General features: G+C 36.9%; 1 pseudogene across 1 annotated transcript; it reads right to left on the bottom strand.

Annotated features, from left to right (window-relative positions):
* Nucleotides 1-12905: 12905 nt before the first annotated feature.
* Nucleotides 12906-22951, bottom strand: LOC149842645 (protein HOTHEAD-like; annotated as a pseudogene). The gene is made up of 5 exons (XR_016430976.1): nt 22644-22951; nt 18782-19411; nt 17178-17579; nt 13943-14508; nt 12906-13127 (listed from the first exon to the last, which is right to left on the bottom strand). The product of XR_016430976.1 is annotated as a protein HOTHEAD-like (transcript).
* Nucleotides 22952-24910: the final 1959 nt, after the last annotated feature.

The raw sequence follows: 24910 nt of genomic DNA on the forward strand, positions 1-24910 counted from the left end.
CATTTTAGCGATGGATTTAGAGAGGGAACTCTGTCGTTGCTAATCCGTCGCTAATTAGCGACGGCGTAGCGACAGAATATATTCCGTCGCTTTTTTGGTATTTTGATTTACGACGGCTTAGCGACGAAATTTTTCCGTCGCTAAATGTCGCGTAAATCCCTAATCCCATCCCTCTTTCTCTTTTTCCTGTTTCGCTGTCTTGCTCCCGCCCGCCGCCCTCTCCCTCCCGCCGCCCGTCGGCTCTCGCCACCGCCCGGCCGCCGCCGCTCCCCGTCCACCGCTCGCCAGCCGCCGCTCGCCAGCCGTCCACCGCTCGCCAGCTGCCGCTCCCCGTCAGCCTCCCGCCACCGCCCGGCGACACGCAGGTAATCACTTGCATCTTCTTCTTCTTCCTCCGATTCCTCATCTGCAGCCTCCGATTCCTCATCTGCATACTCAGGCCTGACTATTTTCTTCATAGATTTTTCTTCCTTGTCCCTTTTTCGGAGAGCAGTACTTGAAACAACTAGAATATCCTTGTGATTTTTTCTGGAGATTTCTCCTTAAGAGAAAGATTTTAAGATATTTCATCGTTTTTAATCCCTAAATGTCTTGATTTTTTTCAGGAAGGGACGGCCTGCGATTTTGTGGTGGTAATTGAAGAAAGCGTTAGTTTTTTGTGGGTATTGAAGACGAGTTTTGGAGGAAGGTGGGAATTAAAAGGCCATGACTAGAGCCATTGATAGAGGTAAGCGCGTTCACGTTTCTTGCCGTAATTTTTCAAATCAAAGCAATTTCTTTCAGCTATTAGTACCTAGTTGTGTGCCTATCTCCAACTGTACGAAATCCAATGACCCATTCCTTTCCTTTCCTGCTGTGAGAAACCCTGTCCTGTTCTTGCCTCTTTGTTCCACCTCTTTTATGATGACCTTGTTGTGTTTATCCATTCTGATGGTTTTGTCCGGTTTAGGTGATTAAAAGTTAGTCAGGCGATCATTTCACAAATTTGGTTTTGTCTTCTCACATCTATGAGCAAATACCATTCAGGATAAATTGTTTCTCTTCTCTAGTTAAGGGTTGCTCTGAATACTTTCATTTTATAAAGAAAGGTTGACCGATGCATTCCTTGTCAGGTGGATATCCATGTAGAGAGTTGAATGGTCTAGATGAGAAAGCTGATCCACCAGTCATTTTATTTCTAGTAGACCTTCTTCAGTCCATACTTCCAAGAAAGTCATAATTGAGTAATATGATCTGCATTAGGCTTTTCCTATTTACACGGTTCAAGTGCTTTTGGGTGTTTTTTGATCAGTGGAATTTGTTAACTGCAAGTGATGTGCTGAGCATCATGGTTCTGCCATGTGTGCAATGTGAAAGTGATCGAGGAACTTTCAAAAAAGTTTGTTATATTTTTCTTTCAAAACAATAGTTGCAGATTTAGAGGTTTTGGATTGCATAAGATTTCGGTACTAGAAATGCCATTCCATGACTATGTGTGATTGGGATATTATTGATTCATTATTTGAAATTTGTTTTCCAATCTTTAATTACCCAAATTCCTGGTTTCTAAACTCCTATCGAAAAGGATAGGAATTCTATTCTTCCTGGTTACGCTGTTTTTTTTTTCCATAAAAGTCATCTATAACTAAAGTCATAGTATATTCTCGTTCGATGTAGAATGTCATATAGTCAGCAAGAAAATCGTCGTCCATTTTGTTACGAATTTTCATCTTACATGCTTCATCACTGAAAATGCTCATTCTGTAGTGATTATAGAAACTAGTAATGTCAATACAAAATAAAATAATCTAGTTAGTATGACATAACTTTCTGACTTTCCACTTGTAACCAACTTTTGATACAAATCAGGTAGAGTAGGTATTTGAAATCGAGGATAAGAAGCCACATCAATTTGCTAATATTGTAACTTTGCTTTCAAGTTAAATATATCTTGGATATCAGAACATTAAAACACAAGTTAGAAATAAGGACTTTTCTATAATTCTATATAATTTGGTCATGCATTTCAAACTCATCCTTGTCACTGCTGATTTTTATAAGAGACCTATGCGATAAGGTATCAATTGCTATGTCAGGGTAGAAATCACAATCCCTCCACATGTGAATTGCTTCTTCTTAATTCATTTTTTCCATGATGTTCAATGCTTCTTTTTCACTTTATTTCATCGCATTTCATCATTAGATATATCATCAACAGTTTAGTTGTTTTTTGCATTGCAAAAGTGTTTGTGTTTCCCTAATTAGCTTCAATATTCATTTTAACAGTGTTTTTTGCAGATTTCTCAACGGAACTCGCTTGTGCCCCGCCACCCGTGGTAAGTAAGTGACAAAAACAATGCAAATCAGGTAAATACCCGTGGTGAGTAAGTGATGCAAGCGCATCACATGTTATTTAATTTATTGAATATAACACTTTATTGTTCACACACTCACTTAGTTGTTGATATCTAGGACTGCTTTGTTGGAGTTCGGAGATCATGCTGAGCATGATTTTAATGTATGAATATGGAAGTGTTCTTATTTTTGGAGTACGGAGTCCATGCTATGCATGGTAGTAGTTAGTGGGATATTGAAGTGTGTTTGCTGCAGTTACATGTTTGACATTTGTTTGATATGAATTATTTTGATGTATTGCAATGTTTGATGTGATTGTATCCATGCTTACATGTAGTTACTTTCAATTTGATTATGTCTTCCATGTGAAATTGTATACTGAAAGCATGCTTCAAATGAATGTATCGTGTCATGAATAGTTTGCACATGAAAATATTAAGTTATCAATGCATGCATCATAATTCTTGTGATTGTATGACATCATATATTGCATGATAAATTTGATATTTTCTTCATCATAGCATTCTGATGGTTCTCTTTTAACTGGTTAGGATACTATTCGTAACATCATACGACAGAATGACTACAAACCGTGAATGGATGTACCGTAGGATAGTGGACAATGAGTTATCGCATGAATATATGGATGGTGTTGACAGTTTTATTGAATTTGCAAAGGCAAGTGTCATTACGGTAGATCCCACAGGTCGGATTAGGTGTCCCTGCAAGATTTGTAAGAATAATCGATTTATAGAACCTCATGGCGTTAGACATCACCTATACAGGAAGGGTTTTGTGAGTGATTATCAGAACTGGACGTTTCATGGAGAAGAATTTAGAAACGATTTTGATGCACGGGTGAATGTGGTGCACGATAATCCATATACGAATTTGATATTTGATGCTGCAGGAACAAAACTGGGTTCTGCTATGAGTTCTAGTGATGTAAGAACTGCCGTAGATGAAGAATCACCAAACGATGCAGCTAGTAGATTTTATGATTTACTTAGAGATGCTGATGAGCCACTTTGGAACGGTTGTGAGAGTCACACTATCTTGTCTGCAGTTCTTCAACTAATGAATTTGAAGTCTGAGTATAATTTGAGTCAATCATGTTTTGACCGTTTGTGCATGATTGTGAAGAGTATGTTGCCTAAAGATGAGAAATTGCCACAAAATTTCTATCGTGCGAAAGTTATGGTCAATGCTCTAGGTATGGGTTACAAAAAGATTGATGCTTGTCCAAATCACTGCATGTTGTATTTCAAGGAGCAGGAAAATGACATATCATGCCCGTCATGTGGGCATCCTCGGTTCAAGCCAAAGACAAGAGGCAATGGTAGCACGAGATCAAAGGAAGTTTCATACAAGTCGCTCCGCTACTTTCTTATCACTGCATCTTTTGTCATTTAACTTCGCAGGAAGCAGAAAAAGGAGGCAGTGTACCATATAAGGATGTGTTTGTAGAAACACATAAACGGAAGACCACGGGAGTCTTCGTATCAGAGAAGGCGAGAACGACAACGGTATGTATTAATTCTATTAATAATCATTGCAATATATATGCAAGTTATCATAATGTTATCATTAATTATTAATGAATACTTTAAACATTATTTTGTAGGAGGCATATGAGCAAAAAATGGTAGAGCGATATGGCGATGACGCTACTCAGCATCCATCATTTGATCCTACAGCATGGGTGACTGCAGCAGGTGAACCCAAAAAAGGTCGCGTGTTCGGGTTTGGGAGTAATATGAACACTTCACCAGTTATTGGTTCTTTCAGTTACGGCTCACCGACTTTTTGCGTCGACATAAGCTCCAAGCAGCCGACTATTCTTTCCGGTGATGATGTACGTCAGATCATTAATGAATCACTGAATAACTACTTTCAATACACCGTCGCCCCCTTTCTCCGAAATGAGATCAAGGCCGCTGTTCAGGATAGGGGATCTTCGATTCCAGGTCCCTCTCAGGTATAATCACATATTCAGTTTTTTGACTGCCTTAGAGCACATATGAGCATGCTATAATAACATATAGAGTTTTTTTATTGCATTAGAGCACATATGAGCATGCTATAATCACATATAAAGTTTTTTTGTCTGCCTTAGAGCACATATGAGCATGCTATAATCACATATAAAGTTGTTTTGCCTGCCTTAGAGCACATATGAGCATGCTATATTCACATATTCAATTTTTTGACTGCCTTATCACACATACGAGCATGATCGAATCACATATATAGTTTTTTGCCTGCCTTAAAGCACATCTGAGCATGGTAGAATCACATATAGAGTTTTTTTAGATGCCTTAGAACACATATGAACATGCTATAATCACATATTCAATTTTTTGACTGCCTTAGCACACATATGAGCATGATAGAATCACATATATATATAACTTTTTGTCTGCCTTAGAGCACATATGAGCATGATAGAATCACATATAAAGTTTTTTTGACTGCATTAGAACACATATGAGCATGCTATAATCACATATTCAGTTTTTTGACTGCCTAAGAACACATATGAGCATATTATAATCACATATTCAGTTTTTTGACTGCCTTAGCACACATATGAGCATGCTATAATAACATATAGAGTTTTTTTACTGCCTTAGAACACATATGAACATGTTATATATCATTTATGATAGAATCACATATAAAATTTTTGGCTTTGCTTGCCTTAGAGCACATATGAGCATGCTATATTCACATATTCAATTTTTTGACTGCCTTAGCACACATACGAGCATGATCGAATCACATATATAGTTTTTTTCCTGCCTTAAAGCACATCTGAGCATGGTAGAATCACATATAGAGTTTTTTAGATGCCTTAGAACACATATGAACATGCTATAATCACATATTCAATTTTTTGACTGCCTTAGCACACATATGAGCATGATAGAATCATATATATATATATATATATATATTTATATATATATATATATAACTTTTTGTCTGCCTTAGAGTACATATGAGCATGATAGAATCACATATAAAGTTTTTTTGACTGCATTAGAACACATATGAGCATGCTATAATCACATATTCAGTTTTTTGACTGCCTAAGAACACATATGAGCATATTATAATCACATATTCAGTTTTTTGACTGCCTTAGCACACATATGAGCATGCTATAATAACATATAGAGTTTTTTTACTGCCTTAGAACACATATGAACATGTTATATATCATTTATGATAGAATCACATATAAATTTTTGGCTTTGCCTGCCTTAGAGCACATATGAGCATGCTATATTCACATATTCAATTTTTTTACTGCCTTAGCACACATACGAGCATGATTGGATCACATATATAGTTTTTTGCCTGCCTTAAAGCACATCTGAGCATGGTAGAATCACATATAGAGTTTTTTTAGATGCCTTAGAACACATATGAACATGCTATAATCACATATTCAATTTTTTGACTGCCTTAGCACACATATGAGCATGATAGAATCACATATAAAGTTTTTTTATTGCCTTAGATCACACATGAGCACATGATAGAATCACATATAGTGTGTAATTTATTTCATTATATTTTGTTTATCAATACTGACTGTTCTTTTCTTGTGTAGGCTGCTAGCGATAATCAGGGTAGTGGAGCTGAAGGGACAGATAAAGACAATGAACAAGAAGACGCACAAAATCTTGGCGATGATTAGAGGACTGTGTTGAAGAAGTTCTATTTTTTTTATTTTTCCTAATTGTAATTGTTGAATTGTAAATAATTAAACTTCTTAATTTTAAGGTGGAACAATTAATTGTTGTAGATTCTTGTTATATGAATTTTTTTGTGTGGTTTGTTTTTTATTTACAGGAAATATAAATTGTACAGGAAATATAAATTGTACAGGAAATAGAAATTGTACAGTTCTCGGTAATTAATTTTCAAATAAAATTTTTTAAATTTTTTTTCGTGTTTGCGACGGATTAGCGACGGAACCATCCGTCGCTATTCATATTAATCTAGTGACGGCATAGCGACGGAAGTAAATCCGTCGCCAAGCCGTGGTCGCCGTTTAGTACTGGCGGATTGGCGACGGAATATAGCGCTCGTTATTCCGTCGCAATTAGCGACGGACCTGGCGACGGAATAATTCCGTCGCCAGTTAGCGTCGAAATATTCACGACGTAAGCATGCTGTCGCCTCGTTGTCGCTAATCCGTCGCTAACCATGTTAGCGACGGATTAGCGAATGAATGTGGTCGTCGCTAATCTACTGCTTTGTTGTAGTGGTATATCGACTTGGAAGATATTATGTTGAAGTGTTGTAAATCGATTTGTAAGATATCAAGCCAAAGAGAAGTGAAAATTCTTACGAGCTTTCTTAGAAATGATCACTTTTAGGTCATTAATTGATGAAATAGGGAAAGATTCATCAGCGGGTTCAATCTTTGGCTTCTTAATGTCAGTCTGTTTACTGTTTTTGTCAGCACACCCTCTCTTTTCTCAAAAAAATTAATGAGGCAAAACCTTTTCCACAACCCGCCTTTTTTAGAGTGAAGCTTCCCGATATAGTGTCGATTGTTGAGATATTGTTTTGTTTGTTAATATCGATTTGTAAGCTATTATTGGTGAATTACCGTATATCAATTTGTAAGATATTATGTGTTTTCTAGTGTCGATTTGGTGAGATATTGTTTTGTTTGTTAATATCGATTTGTAAGCTATTACGCAGAATTGCGATATATCGATTTGTAAGATATTATGTATTTTTGAATGACGATTTGGTGATATTGTTTTATTTGTTAATATCGATTTGTAATATATTATGCTGATTTACCGTATATCGATTTGAAAGATATTATGCTGAATTGCTGTAATTCGATTTGTAAGATATCAAGCCAAAGAAAAGTGAAAATTCTTACGAGGTTTCTTAGAAATGGTTACTTTTAGGTCATTAATTGATGAAATAGGGAAAGGTTCATCAACGGGTTCAATCTTTGGCTTCTTAATGTCAGTCTGATTACTGTTTTTGTCAGCACACCCTCTCTTCTCTCGAGGAAATTAATGAGGCGAAACCTTATCTGCAACCTGCCTTTTTTAGAATGAAGCTTCTCGATATAGTGTCAATTTGTTGATATTGTTTTATTTGTTAATATTGATTTGTAATATTATGCTGAATTGCCGTATATCGATTTATAAGATATTATGCACAATTGCTATATATCGATTTGTGAGATATTATGTATTTTCTAATGATATTTGTAGTATGATTTCTATTGTAGAATTACAATAAAGAATTATAACATTACAACAAAGAATTATAGATTTATAGAAAAAAATTATAGAATTACAAGAAAGAATTATCGATTTACAACAAAGAATTATAGAATTACAATAAAGAATTACAAAATACTAAACATTACAATGATTTACACTAATCAAAGTAAAATGCTACAAGTATTTTATAGCTAAAGATTCCACACATGATTCTTGTGTTGTGTTGCTGACTTTTGAATTGAACTGAGCCTGTCACTAAACAGAACAATATCAGGCACTACATTAAGTTCAACAAGAAATGCAAACATCATCCCAAAATTGTTATATACCAAAAGACGTGTCAAACTCATGCCATCATTCTACTAAAACTGGTCTGGGGGATTGCAGGTTCTAACGTTGTAATGCACGTCTCTAGGGTATTGCTGCATGTTGAAAATTACACAAATTAGATATTGATAAGTTGCACATAATACAATTTACATGGGAAATAATATACTGTATTACATACCTATTCATGTGAAGGGCTTGGTTGCTTAAAGGTTAGTTGTTTCTTACACATTTTCTTGCAAACCAATTCCAGTGCACCCTTTGTCCTCCAACGACTGCAATCAGAGGCAAGTTTTCTTTTAATACCATTCGCTAGGTGAATATTTCTATCATAATCTACAAGGTTTACTCATGACTTGTCGAAGATGATGTTGATGCTTCGACACAACTTGTCGTAAGAGTAAGGAGAAATGTGAATTTCACCTACGCTGTTTGATCCCCTTTTCTTAGATTGGTCTTCATGAGCTGCAATAGACTCATGGTGAATTAACTGCACTTTTTCAAGTAATTCCCTTGACACTTTTCTCATACATACATAGGCTACTTCGCTTTTCGATGCCAAATCTGCAACATGCATAAGTGATCTACATAGTTGTTGGTAACGGGAAGATATGTGACACTTCTCATCAACACCAAATGGACTAACATTATTTTTATCCAGCAGTTCAATTTTTGCTTGTCTCGTCCATCTCCGCATTATATATGACTCAGGTATTTCTTGTATCTTCTCTTGATTAAGTGTCTTTAATGCATGACAATATAAAATACCTTTGAATTCAAACATTTTGCACGTATATTCAACTGTTTCGTTGTCAACATTGTACGTAACATGTGCTTCTTTCCTTTTTGGTTGCTCTTCGCCCTCCCATACAATATGTTATTCGTGCATATTCCCATATTGCACACGTCCTTCTATGTTGCAATTCATGACCTTTATAACATCCTTCTTAGTTCATTCAAATACAGTTGGTGTATACAGATCTGCAGGTAGTGCCAATATTTTCATGTCCAAAGTTACAGGGCGGATGTTGAAGCATTTCACATCTTGTTCAAGCTCATTCTGTCTAAGACCGTCTACAAATAATTTATATTGTTCCATGAAGCGAAATATTATTAAACATGAATACAAGGTTTTTTTCAGTGTGACATGCATAGATTCAGCTCTTTGTGTGCTTATCATACCTGCACAAAAGTATTGTCTTTCATTTGCCAATGCCCACTTCTCTTTATCTGCATATAAATTTTATAACCACACACAATCTTCAAGGTCGTACATCTGAATCATTTGCTCCCAATCAAACAGAAAAGTGACTTTATCCATGCTCTCAAGTACACACTTTCTAAACATTTTATCAAACCCTGTCTTCTGATTAAAAATGTGTCTTATATTCTTTGCTGCATTTTAAAAGATATGCCATAAACATAGGCAATGATATGCATATGGCCATACATAAGACACTGCAGCTGCAATTGCATGATCACCATTTGAAAGTACAACTCCAATGTGCTTCCTATTTATTATCTGTGTAAATACTCTAAACAACCACTCAAAGGTTTCCTTGGTCTGGTCATACAAAAAAGCACCGCCTAATATGCAACTCTTTGAGTGATGATTCACTCCAACAAACTGCGCAAATGGCCATTGTTCCGTATTAATCTTCATTGTCGTATAAAAAACAAACACATCATTGAAGCATTCATAATCTTCTCTTGACTTTGAATTTGCCCAAAACATATTTACAGTATACCCATCTTCATCCAGTTGCATTGCACTAAAAAAACCGGAGTCATTGCTTGAATTCTTCTGTAGGTAATCAACCAAAAAACATATTCCTCCATTCTTCAGGTTGTCTGACCTCTTCCTTCTCAAGTGGTTTCTTAGATCCATAGGTATGAATGGTATATTCTCGCGACCACCATTTATGCATATGTACAAATTGTACGTCTTCCTTGGTGCAATGTCGGTGCTATCAACTATTTCAGCAACTACAACATGCACTTCAATTACTTTACAATATGACCTTAACATAGGAGTCATAAAAGAAGGGGCTAATTCATGGTTATGATCATTAATTAAAGTACAAACTACATATTTCCCATTTGGAAGTCTTCTTAACACCATTCTCACTGGACAACCACATCTTGAATCTGGCTTGCTCCTTGTTAGATTTCCACTTGACTTCTTCTAACCTTGCTTAGAATAAACATATGCCTTTCTCACCACGACACCATGTGCATTTTTTGCCCAAGAATACCTTCTAATACTGAATTCAAGTTTTAAGGCATAATCATTATAAAATTTGTATGCAACTTCCTCATTAAACTGCATTTCCTCTAAGAAAATACAGTCAAGTGTAATATCATGTAAACTTGAGGTGCCTGCACCTTTGTCAAGTGCACTGTCATGATCGTCTACCTCATTATCGAATTGCATTTCGTCTGATGGAATATCATTAACGAATTGCATTTCGTCTGCTGGAATATTAAATTCTAGAGTGAATCCAATGTCTGCACCCTTCTTATCATGTGCATCAATAGCACACATATTCACTTCTTTAGGTGCATCGATAGTACGAATGTCCGTTGCTCCATGATTTTTCAGTGATTAAAATACATCATCTTCACTGCAACCAGTTGATATGCTGAACATTGTCATGAGCAAAACATCAATTTACGTTAGCCAGCGTATATATTTACAATAATTCAGCAAAATATATTACAAATCGATAATAACAATCAAAATAATATCTCAAAAATCGACATTGAAAAACAAATAACATCTTATAAATCGATTTACGGAAATTCAACATAATATATTATAAATCGAGATTAACAAACAAAACAATATCTCACAAATTGACACTAGAAAACACATAATATCTTACAGATCGATATACGACAATTCAACATAATATATTACAAATCGATATTAATAAACAAAACAATATCTCATAAATCAATATTGGAAAACACATAACATCTTACAAATCGATATACGGAAATTCAATAAAATATATTAAAAAACGAGATTTTCAACCAAAATAGTATCTCATAAATGAATTTAGAAAATACATAATATCTTACAAATCCATATACGACAATTCAACATAATATATTACAAATTGATATTATCAAGCAAAACAATATTTCACAAATCGATACTAGAAAACACATAATATATTACAAATCGATATACGACATTTCAGCATAATATATTACAAATCGATATTAATAAATAAAACAATATCTCATAAATCAATATACGTGTTACTACAACCACGATTTGTGTTACATTTAATATATTGAGTGAATGGGCGATACCGGATGGGGTAGAGGCCCTTGCTCGCATCTGTAACCAAGCATTCTTGTCAACAGATCCCAGCGTCTTATAAATGTCCTCAAGTTTCCAACCGTTGAAACGATAAAATCTACTTGCAATAACAAAATAACATCTTAATGACACTCACGATGACATACGTTCTTCAACAATAGCATGATGCCATGGAAATATACTCATGATGTCACCTTAATGGCACTTGTTGAAATGTTTGTGCGTCATTGCTTTTTTCCATACTGCCTAACGAAAATGAAGAAGAAGAGAAGACTATAAAAAGAGATGGTCGACAAATCCCCCTATGACACCCACCAATGATCGAACCAGTCATTCGATTTATAGTTATATCCACGAGGTAGGAACTAACCCAGAAAAGTTTTCTATCTAATACAAGGCAGTAACGAGAAGGCGGCCATGTGTTGTAACACAACTAAAAACAAAGGCAGAACGTGCAAATCTATTTACGGGGAGCGGGAGGACATTTTTGTCCAACACATATCTATCTTACGGGAGGACATTTCCGTCAAAAGCATATCTACCTTTTTTATATGTTATTTTATTATAAAGTCATTGTGGGCAACATTGTCATATAAATTATCGTGGGTTCCAAAATATTCCTCCATACACACTGGAACATGCAATTTGTGTTCCGGGGAGAACACACAACACCGCCCTAAAGATCATGACGGTCATAATCTATGCCTGGGATTGTTGAGTGGCTTGAGTCAGACTGCAGAGTTAATAGAAAGTGGTATGTCTGGAGGGATATACTGGAGATGATTCTTTTAAAGTAAACTTGTTATTGAACCATCTAATAAGGATGTCATCTTGGCCGCAACCAATGTTGGAAGGAAGAGGTGATCAGAGAAAATTACCGAAGGATATAGTGGACAAGTTATGGAGCTTTGATCATGTCCAATGCATCTGTGTGAACAAGAACCAGAACTTTTATGCGTGCAGCTTCGCTAGGATGAATGTCATGGATATATAGAGACAAGGTGTAGAAGGACAAGCCTCCCGACTGGTTCCTCTCCTTATCTGAACTGTAATTGTGATCACTTCCTGAATACCTGCTAGGGGTCTGCCTAACCCCAGCTTGCCAATTAAAAAAAATATTCGAACTTTCTCTCTCTGTAAATCGCATTAACAACCCGACCCTTATCAAACCCTATAGGGTCAGGGTTTGGTGATAAATAAGAAGGTCCGATTACAATCCGCCTTGGATTCGAAGGGTCCGATTAATATATGGAGCCTGGTATGGTTTGTGAAATTACATACCATACCCAGGCCCAACCTGAGTTTTAACCAAAATCCACAAATTTTCAATGTAAAAGGGATAAAAATATTATTTTACATGGTATGGTCTGGGCCTGTTTCATGTAATCCTTAAAGGATTCAAGTATGGTTTCTCTTATAGTGGGTCCGATTGGACCTTGGACCGGACCTGGTACAAGTATCTGAAATTAGATCTAGGTCTGGTTCCACTGGGTCCAAACCAAACCCGACCTGTTGGCACCCCTAGTCACGGATTGATAATAAGTGCCTCCCATTCCATAGAAAAGGATTCAAACATGCCCTTAATTTTTATTAAGTTCTAATTATTCATCCTTTAATTGATCAATTCTTCAATTTAGGAAGAGCAGTAAACAAACCAAACACATCAATATTTGCTTATAATATAAAGAAGCACTACTATACAATACAAATATTACAACCATCAGAAGAGAATATAAGCTCGCATTAACAAAGTTCACCCTTCAATTATTCTTGATGGAGGGATCAATACATAAATCCATTATAAAGCTCACTTCTAGTTGATGCCATGAGTACCAAGTCTTTCACTCTCAATCTTCACCCCCATGTACCTGTATTAATGAAAACATGTCACACACACAAAGGGAGAGAGAGAGAGAGAGGCTGGGGGGTTGGGATGTCAATAGATCAGATTTTATCCAATATCTGATCGAACCTGACTCCATTTAGTTGGATTTGGTAAACCAAAGCCATATTTGAATGCACATATTGGTTTTGATTTTTGCTACCTAATCCGGTTACATGTCGAAACCCGGATCTGGTATGAACTTTTTACTATATGAATCTGAAACCAAACCATAATCCATTTAGCCCACAAACGATTAGTTGGATCTGGTATAGATCATGTTCGACCTAAATCTGATATATATATATATATATATATATATATATATATATATATATATATATATATATATATATATATATAATCACTGGATATGAGAACTGGAAATATGAAAACTAATGTGTGAACCGTGATTTTCATGGACTTTTTGTTCTTTTCTCTTGAAACTAACCATACAGATATTATCTACATGCTTGGTTTTATAAGAACCTACTCTTGAATTGTCCGATTTTGATGTAAACAAGATTTTTTAAGGCTTTAAAATCAATAGCTCATAATCTTCATAAATATTCAAGCATTCAAAAATCACATTTTTTTCATCGAAAATACATGATACAATGATTAATTCCTAGCAAATTCACCGTGCCAAGAACATCCACAAGATTGGATTTGCAAAAAAAGTGTTGAAAATGCTCATATTTTTAGTTTTCATATTCTAGTTCTCATATTCTAATGACTATATATATATATATATATATATATAGAGAGAGAGAGAGAGAGAGAGAGAGAGAGATGATTTACCTTCCAAGCATCATAACAGTGGCCTGAGGATTGGTACCAGGAGAGAAATTGAAGGTAGAGCCATCAATCACCCTGAGAGAATCAACCCCAAGAACCTTGTAATCATGGTCAACAACCCTACCAACTTGGCACCCTCCATGGTAATGCCAGATGGTCATCACAGTGTCCTTACAAAACTGCTCCATGGATGTTGAGTCATTAGCATGCTTGGGTATAAGGTTGACAGGGAAATTCACAGTGAAGTTTATCAGCTTCCCTACACTGATAGATGGGTCTCTAAATTTGGAAAAAGCCTTAGACTCTACAACCCTGGTTATGGTGTTCAAACCATCCACACATCTCCTCAAATCCTCAGACTCCTTGAAATAGTTGAAGGTCACCCTTGGGTTGCTATCTGGGCTTCTATCTCTTAGCTCAAGGTGTCCTGTGGATAGAGGGCCTAGGATCTTTTCAACAAGGAAGCCACCCATGAAGGCACTGTCCTGCAAGCTGTTCATGGCTTCCACAGCCTTCGCTATGGCTTCAGGTGTTCTTTGTTTAGGTGGGACCGTGCCCAATTGCCCTGTCTGCAAGCCCAAAACTGTATCGCTTACCTCGATGCATGGCGGTGAAAGACAAGAAGCATAGTTCAACTTAAACTGCACACATCTCACAAAGAGTTGCAATATATATATATATATATATATATATATATATATATATATATATATATATATATATATATATATATATATATATATATATATAGTCACTAGAATGTGAGAACTATAAATATGGGCATTTCCAACACTTTTTTGCAAATTCAACCACGTGGATGTGCTTGGCATGGTGAATTTGCTAGAAATCAACTATTGGATAGTGTATTTTTTTACGAAAATTGTGATTTTTGAATGCTTGAACATTTATGAAGATTATGGGCCATTGATTTTAAAGCCTTAAAAAAATCGTAAAAAGATCAGGTGCAATATGATTGCACAAATATTTGTGCATTAAGCACCTGATCACCCTCCAATTTGGGGACAGGGCTGTCAGCTGTAGGGCCCAAGGCCCGATGGAGGGCGATCAGGTGCTTAATGCACAAATTTTGTGCCATGTGATTGCACCTGATCAGGACTCTAAGAAAATCTGGTTTATGCATCAAAATCATACGATTCAAGAGCGAGTTCTTATAAAACCAAGCATGCATATCACATCTTGATATGTGCGGTTAGATTCAAGAGAAAAGAACAAAAAATTCTAAAAAATCGCAGTTCATACATTAGTTTTCATATTTTCAGTTCTCATATTCTAGTGATTATATATATATACACACACAAAAGGGGTATCATCGGACCACCTTTTGTAAGACAAAAGTCGGACGCACAACCTTGCGCTGCGGATCCTTTTTTTTAAATGCGCTTCTAGCGACGGTTTTGAACCAAAAGTGCATTTTTGCACATTTTTTTTGGGCCTCTGATCGCACACACGATCAATGACACAAAATGGTCCGATATCATCAAACACTTTGTGCGTCTGATGATACATCCTACTCTATATATAAATATAATATTTGGTACAATCAATTGTACCTACAATCTCGTTTGAATCTCGTGATGTGAGTTATTTTCAAACAATCTAACCTCATAGATGTGTTCAACATCCTCAATTTAGTAGGAATTGACTCTTAGGTAATGTTTTTTATATGAAAAAATATGTGTTTATGAGTTGAGAAAAATCGATGCCTTCATTGATTTTTGGATCACAGTAAAAACCTGTATACATGTTAGATTTCGGCAATGCAAAAAACCCATTCTCACTAAACAAGAAATCACATCTATGGTGTTAGATGTGAGAGAAAAAAAAACTAAACAAGGGGGTTCCACCCCATTTGCTAGGTTGTTTGCAAATACAAACAACAGTAGCAAATCTTAACTTATATATATATATATATATATATATATATATATATATATATATATATATATATATATATATATTAGCTACTAATGAAGGTAAGGAATTAAAGAGTAGAAATCACATTTTCATAAAAAATTCCAATTTTTTGTAGATCAAATGTTGCAGATGTGATCTACATGGATTGTTTAGTAGGAAACTTGTTTTGAATCATGTGATTATGACACATAAATAGGCTTTAAAGTGGTTAAAAAATCAATGGCCTACAATGTGAAACATGATCCAAGGCTTAGCAAACAAACCATGTTGAACACAATGTGGTTAGATTGAATCAATAAAACTTGCACCTGTGATTTTTATCAAATTAGTTCCTTACCTTTATTAATACTAAATGTTTTTCTTATATATATACTAACTTTGGCTATGTTTAGTTATTTGAAATGAACAAACGACCTTTAAAACCAATGCCATTTTGTAAAGTATATTATTACTTTTTGAGGTCTAAAAGGCGCTCCAACTCTTGAAATTCAAATTATTAAAATATATCATTTTATGATAGATGTGTTTGACTTTTTGATTTTTTGTAAAACAAAAAACTCACTGTATTATTAAAAGTAACTATGGATTTTTAAAGTTACTTTTAAAAAAACCTTTAATCAGTTAAACGTTGATAATGTTAATATAATTAATTTAAAGCTAAAATAACATTTTATATATATATATATATATATATATATATATATATATATATATATATATATGGAGAGAGAGAGGGGGGGGGGGGAGTGCACCAAGCTTATGAAGGTATGTTCCAGTGTTGTAGGGCCCCCTTTTTAATAAGGAGGCAGCCACTACGTGGTGCCCCTTAAGTGGAGCAAAGTGTTCAGCCCCAAACGCTGGATCTGGTTTGAAGTTTTCGTGTGCCTTTATGTTCATCCACAAAAAAGAGTCCCATAATGTACCAAAATTTCATAAGTCAAAAAATTACTTAAAAAATACTGCAGTGCTTAATCCTCAAGAAACTGAGAGAGGTTGTTGTCTTGAGTACCCTCATTAATGCATATGCTGCAAGGAACCTGAGTTTACTTTTTTTTTTTGTAGGCAAGCTGTTATTTCTAACATAGGGAAACCCTTTGAAATGGTTAGAGCAGATCAGGTGCAAAGTGATTGCACACTGTTGGTGTGCTGCTGCACTGATCATCCACCATCTTCCCACAAATTTTTGGGATACTGTCAGCTGTAGGGTATCAGCAGATGGAGGGTGATCAGGTGCAGCAGCACACCAAAAGTGTGCAATCACATTTTGTCTTATCCTTCCTCTCGAAATGTTCCTTTCTAGTACCTGAGGCGAGAACATGCCAAAGTCTCTTCTTGGTATTGGAGTCCCTGGAGCGATGGCACCAGCAAAATTGGAACCACTAGCAGCTTCAATGTAGCTTCCGAAGCGAGTAATGCCGACCACCTGAATCAGGGAGACCTCCACCGGCAACGGTGACGGCACAAAAATGGCGTTCATGGGATTATCAGACATTCCCTGACCCACCAAGGGTTGATCAACCAGCACTGTGATTCCTAATGTCTTGAGACTCTGTGTAGGTCCAATGCCACTAAGCATCAACAACTGAGGGCTGCCAATGGCTCCTGCAGACAATATGATCTCATTTTGGGTCCCATTATTAAGATAAGCATGGTGCACAGCGCCATTTGAATCTCTAAACACCACACCAAGGGCCATGGGCTTTTCCTTTCCTACGATTAAGAAAAGATTATCTTGTTAGCACTTAAACATCAAGGGCTGAGAAACAAGTCAAGCAGCTCGTCATTAGGCTTGGCTCGAAAATTGAGCACAGTGAGCCGAGCTATGAGCCAACTCATTTAGGTAAATAAGCCCAATACTAATATCAAGCTCGACTCCTTTTACATATATATATATATATATATATATATATATATATATATATATATATATATATATACATATATATATATATATATATATATATATATATATTATATACATAAAATGCATATTATATATGTGTTATACCTGTATTATAGATATATCATTATAGTCACTATCTGAAAAGGAGACATGGTTGTATGATCAGGCCGAACACCTATGCCCTTTTAAATATTGGGGGGGGGGGGGGGGGGGGGAGGCATGGTTGTATGATCAGGCCGGGGGGGGGGGGGGGGGGGAGGATGATCAGGCCGAACACGTATGCCCTTTTAAATATAGGTGTTCGACCCTTTTCAGTATGGGGAGGAAGGTATGGGAGTCGTGACCCTCAGGCGATAAGTGGCACTCCTTGGTTATAAATGTTTGATGCTGATCACTGGATCTGCTTACCTCTTAATGAAGGGAGACAATTACTAGGTGTCGCGATGGGATGATGGGCTTTCTCTGAAAACAGAATTATCTATTGAACAGTCCATAAAAATAATAATTAAATTTATATTTTTGGATATTTCAATAATGCATATGCAGCCGGCCAATGAGGGCAGGTGCAATCACATTGTACACTTTGAGTGTGCCTCTGCACTTGACTACCCTCCATCTTTGAGGTACAGACTGACACTGTGAGGCTCAACAGAAGATTTAAATGGTCGGTCAAAAATTAGTGAGAAATTGAAAATTTTGACCCTTGATCGGCGAAAATAAATAACAAAAAAGAAAAAGCTAAAAAGAGATATACGTAAAAAGAGATAAACTTCTAAAATATATCAAAATAAACTGCAGTTTTTTCTTGAGATATAGCTGACAAAAATGCAAATATCACTATAAAATCATGATATTTTGTTTTTGAAAAAAGAACCATCACAACAAAATTTTGACCGTTTAAACTTATGAAAAAAATTGTAATATTTTTTCTTTTAGATGGGCTAATATCGTGATATTTTCATATGTTTTCATTCATAAAAACCAAGAAAATTAAAATGAAGTACATTACCTTTTGTTCTGAATAAGATACGTCCAACAGTTGCATGAAGAAACACAGTGAGGCCATTAGGGTTGGCATACTCAAGCAAGTTGGCAGCAGTGTGCCTGTAGCCCTCCCTGTCAAAGATGGTCCCACCCACTTTGGTGCCATAGATATGATCAAAGGTGAACCCTTTGTAGGGCAACACCCCAGCCTCCACGAGTCCATCCCTCACTGCAGATTGCCATTGAAGCAAGGGAGGCTCAAAGGCCACAACCCTCTCTACCCATTCATAAGATTGGTTGACTAGGGCTCCATCCAAGCCAGCACCTCTGACATAGTCTGTGCTAGCCCTGGTGTAGAACCCAGCGTTCAAGCAGCTGCCCCCTCCCAAGACCCTGGCTCTGGAGTTTATGACCCCATCTTCAGATGTCAGCGAGGGTGTCAGGATCCAATGTTGGTTATGTTGGGGTTGCCATATGGGGAGCCTCCTCTTTCTAGCAGTAACACCTTGAACCTCTGAGAGAGGGTAGCTGCCAAGGGGCACCCTGCTGTTCCCCCACCCACAATTATGTAGTCATAGTAGGAGATTGTTGGTGCAGATGTGGCCTCATGCACAAATGTGTAGTTGGGAGCTGCAAGTTTTTGAGAAAAGCTTTCATGTTAGAAGAAAGGAATATATATATATATATATATATATATATATATATATATATATATATATATATATATATATATATAGAGAGAGAGAGAGAGAGAGAGAGAGAGAGAGAGAGAGAGAGAGAGAGAGACTAATGAAATATTGCACGGTGTGATCCTTATGTACTTGATTTTATGGGGATCAGTTCTTGAATTGTTCGATTCTGACACATATATCGATGAGTTTTTATAAGGTTCAAAAAATCAATGGTCCAAAATCTTCCTAAATTTTTTAGGATCGAAATATCATGTTTTTCATCGAAAACACGATCTTGGTATGGATTCATCGTAAATCGACCATGCCCAACACATTTATGGGGATAAAACTGCAAAAAAAACACAGGAAGAGCAAAAAAACCTATTAAGCACGGATCATTAAGCATATTTCATTAAACACCTACCCAACTCTCTCTCTCTCTCTCTCTCTCTCTCTCTATATATATATATATATATATATACATATATATAAGAAAAAGAATAGACCCGCTAACAGTGAATTTGGGCGACATGTGTGCCCGCTCAAACACCCTTTAAACCACTGTTAAAACCCAGCCTTCAGTTGTGTTCATGATTGCCGCTAAAAGCCTTATGAGTGACATTTAGTATGTGGACAACGCATGTTTTGGAATGTAGGCAGCTACAACATAACCCCCACCCAGTCAAGAGGCGGCTGGACGTGCTATGTGTGCATTGCGTGTTTATCTGCTTGTTTTCTTTCTTTCTTTCTTTATTTTTCTTGACGTTTTTTGGGTCTTTAGTAGTCACTGACCGCTGTTAGAGACTCATTTTGCTACACTTTGTGAACACATGAATGTCACGTGCACATCCATTGGCTGTTTGCTGGTTGTAGGGTAGACAGCTACTGTCATTATATATATATATATATATATATATATATATATATATATATATATATATATACATATATATATATATATATATATATATATAAAAGGCTCCATTTCTCGTTCTGCAACATAGGTTTTAAGTGTTTTATGATAGATCTGAACCGTTAGATGTGTTTAACATGCTCGATTTAGTGGAAATCGATTCTTGGATCATGTTTGTTCAATGAAAAAGCATATTTTTATGAGCCGAAAAAAATTGGTACCTTCATAACCATTGATTTTAGATCACTGAAAAAAACCTGTATACAAGTCAGATTTTGGCAATCCAAAAGTCGGTTCTCACTAAACAAAATGTATAGATCACATCGACGGTGTTAGATGTGAGAAAAAGTACTTAAAACTATGATTTTTGAAAGGGCCTACCGAGACCTAACAAAAAAGGAGGCCTAAGTAATGCATTACTCTCTCTCTCTCTCTCTCTCTCTCTCTCTCTCTCTCTCTCTATATATATATATATATATATATATATATATATATATATATATATATAGGGAGAGAGAGAGACGGAACATATTAGGCTTTATTTTCTCGCTCGGCCACATTAGGCCCCATAGTTTGAAGTGTTTTATGATAGTTTTCAACCCTTAGATGTGTTTAGCATGCTAGATTTAGTGGGAATCGACTCTTGGTTCATGTTTTCTCAATGAAAAAATGTATTTTTATAAGCCAAAAAAAATTGATGCTTTCATAGCCATTGATTTTGAATCACTGTAAAAACCTGTATACAGGTCAGATTTCGGTGATCCACAAGCTGGTTCCCACTAAACAAAAACCTATAGATCACATCTATGGTATTAGATGTGAGAAAAATTACCAAACACTATGATTTTTAAAGAAGCCTAACAAGGCAGAACAAGAAAACATACTATTCTAAATAAACACCATGCTAAATGAAACATAATATTCTAGTGTTTTTTTCACAAGTGCAACCTCATAGATGCATTCAACATGAATAATTTACTAGAAATCAACATTTGGATCATGCATTTTGGATGGAGAGAATAATATTTGATGCCTACAAAATTTATAAAAAATTTAGGATGTTGATTTTTGAAACCTTATAAAAACTTATCCATGCATCAGAATCAAATGCTCCAAGAATTGATTTCTATAAAAACAAGCGTATAGATTACATTTGTGGGGTCAAAAATTCTAAAAAACACTGAAAATCCAATAACATGTTCCATTTCGCCCTTAGCATGTTCCCATCTCTCTCTATATATATAATGCTGGATCATAGGGTTCTATTTCTACAAGAAAGAGAAACGCTAAGGAGAAAGGAAGCATGAGAAGACCAAGAGGGAAAAGATCGTTACGCATCTCAGAGTAGCAGAAGCCATGGAAGCAGAAAATCCCAAGAAGAGCAGAAAGGGTCAACCTCCATAGGGAAGCCATGATCGCATTGAACTGACACTCAAATGGACTTAGTGATGTTTGGCGTTGGTGTTGAGAGGTGGTGCTTAAATAGATGGAAGGAAGGGACCAACTGTATGTTTAGCTGCATGCAGTTGGGATGAGCCTACTAGAGTAAAAATATAGTAGTAGCCATCACCAACACTCGTTTAAAGATTAAACTCCCAAGCCTTTGTTGAAATGCATGCGGTGTGATATCAAAATTTAAAGGACAAAAGGCAGTGCAGGAAGGAAAATAACTGCAATGGAAGGTTTAGAAGTAACCTAACAAGTAGGTTTCACAAAAGTTAAAAATGATCTGATGTCACCATCGAATTTAGAGCAGCCATAAGAGCTGTTTCAATTATTTATTTTCATACGCTGGACCATCAAACACATCGCATTCACGTTTTAAATATTTAAAAAAGATGTGTTTCGGTTTTTTTCAGAATTAATTGTTGGGTTCTTCTGGATGCCTGGGTTGTTGTTCTTAACTTAGTTAAATAGTGCATTTGGCGCATTTGATAGGGTACACTCCAAGAAAAACTCTAATTACCAATGGAAATTGGCGACGAATTTTTTTTGTCGCCAATTTGCAATGGATTAGTTAGAGAAAACTATCCGTTGCTAACATTCGAATTATTTGCGGACTTAGCGACGGACAAAATTCCGCCGGGAATCCATCGCGAATTAGCGACGGCAAAATTTCGTCTCAAATTCTGTTGTAACTTCGCGACAACTCAGCATCAGAAATTTTCTATCGCTACTCCGTCGCATATTTGCGATGGCGTTTGCGATGAAATATTTTCGTCGCTAATCCGTCACTAAATTTTCCACAAATCTCTAATATGAGCCCCTTTTCTCTTTCTGTTTCGTCAATCGCCCAACCGCCGCCCGTCTGCCTCCCGTCGCCCGCCGTTCTGCCATCGCCTGCTTGCCGCCATGCAACCTCCCATCGCCCGCCCGATCGATGCCCATCGACCTCCGTTCCTGTCGTCCTGCCATCGCCCGCTGCCAGGCGACCTCCCGTCACCCGCCCAACTGGTGACCTCCCATCGCCTGCCCGACTGGCGTCTGTCGACCTCCGTTGGCCCTCTCGCCCGACTGGCGCTCATCGACCTCTCTTTCTCATCCCGTTCTCTCTCTCGTTGCTCCTCCTTTGGATTTTCCGGCGAGCCCCGTCCGCAGGTAACCATTCCCCTTTCCCCTATGGTGTAGCTGCCCCCTTCCCCCTACGGTTGCCGGAGAGCTAGCAGAGGCCCGACAGCCTCTGTCGGGCCCTCCCCACCCCTATGTAGTCGCCGGGGGCTGGCAGAGGCCCCGATCGTCTCTGCCAGGCCCTCCCCTTGCCCTTGATCTCTTCAGTAGGACATAGGCTCTTTTTTTCCGGCATGGCAGGGGGCTTCGCCCCTGTCCTTTTAAATGCCAACAGGGCCCCCCTGTCCTCTTGACTTTGCCGACAGCCCCCCCGTGTCCTCTTGACTTTGCTGACAGGGCCTCCCCTGCCCGTTGTTGGAGAATGATCGGCAGGGGGAGAAGCCCCCTGCCCTTTTATTTTTCCTGGCAGGGGGTGGCTTCGCCCCCCTCTCCTCGATAATTTCAACAGGGGGCGAAGCCTCCCTACCCCTTGTCTTTTTTGCCCGGCCGGGGGTGAATCCCCTTGCCTGACAGGGGGCGGATCCCCCTACCGAGAAATTTTGCCTCGGCAGGGGACGAGAACCCCCTGCCTCATGATTGATACGGGAGGGGGCAAGACCTCCCTGTCGGTAGGGGCAGTGCCCCTGTCTGTCTCGCTTTTACCAGAGGGTTGTGTCTCTCTATCCGGGCTCGTTTCTGACAGGGGGCGTCACCCTCCTTGTTATCGAGTAATAAACTTCATTTTAACACAGTGTCTCTTGCAGATTTCTCAACGGATCCCGCTTGTGCCCCGCGACCCGTAGTAAGTGACAAAAGCAATGCAAATCGGGTAAATACCCGTAGTGAGTAAGTGATGCATGTGCATCACAGGTTATTTAATTTCTTGGATGCAACACTTTTCTGTTCACACACTCACTTAGTTGTAGATATCTAGGATTGCTTTGATGGAGTTCGAAGATCATGTCGAGAATGATTTTAATGTATGAAAATAGAAGTGTTCTTATTTTTAAAGTTCAGATTTCATGCTAGTCATGATAGTAGTTAATGAGATATTAGAATGTGTTTGTTGCACGTATATATTTGACATTGTTTTGATATAAATTATTTGAATGTATTGCAATGTTTGATGTGATTGTATTCATGCTTGCATAAAGTTACTTTGAATTTAATTATGACTTCCATGCGAAATTATATCATGAAAACATGCTTCAAACGAATGTATTGTATTATGAATAGTTTGCACATGAAAATATTAAGTTATCAATGCATGCATCATAGTTCTTTTGATTGTATGACATTATATATATATATATATATATATATATATATATATGTGTGTGTGTGTGTGTGTGTGTGTGATATATATCAAATCATTACATCTACCATGAATGCATGATAAATTTGATATTTTCTTCATCATAACATTATGATGATTCTCTTTTAACTGGTTAGGATAATATTTGTAATATCATATGACAAAATGACTGCAAACCGTGAATGTATGTACCGTAGAATAGTTGACAATGAGGTATCGCTTGAATATATTGATGGTGTTGAAAGTTTTATTAAATTTGCAATGGCAAGTATCAGTACAGTGGATCCCACAGGTCAAATTAGGTGTCCCTGCAAGATTTGTAAGAACGATCGATTTGTAGAACCTCATGGCGTTAGACATCACCTATACAAGAAGGGTTTTATGAGTGATTATCAGAATTAGACGTTTCATGGTGAAGAATTTAGGAATAATTTTGATGCATGAGTGGATGTGGTGTACGATAATCCATATATGGATTTGATATTTTATGTCGCAGAACCAGAACTAGGTTCTGCTATGGATCCTAGTGATGTAACAACCAGGGTAGAGGAAGAAGCACCAAACGATGCAGCTAATAGATTTTATGATTTACTTAGAGATGCTGATGAGTAACTTTGGAATGGTTGCGAGAGTCACACTATCTTGTGTACAATTCTTCAACTACTGAATTTGAAGTCCGAGTTTAATTTGAATCAATCATGTT

This window comes from Nuphar pumila, chromosome 3 (genome assembly GCF_984573655.1).
Source record: "Nuphar pumila chromosome 3, dmNupPumi1.hap1.1, whole genome shotgun sequence".
In the NCBI taxonomy this organism is placed as follows: Eukaryota; Viridiplantae; Streptophyta; class Magnoliopsida; order Nymphaeales; family Nymphaeaceae; genus Nuphar; species Nuphar pumila.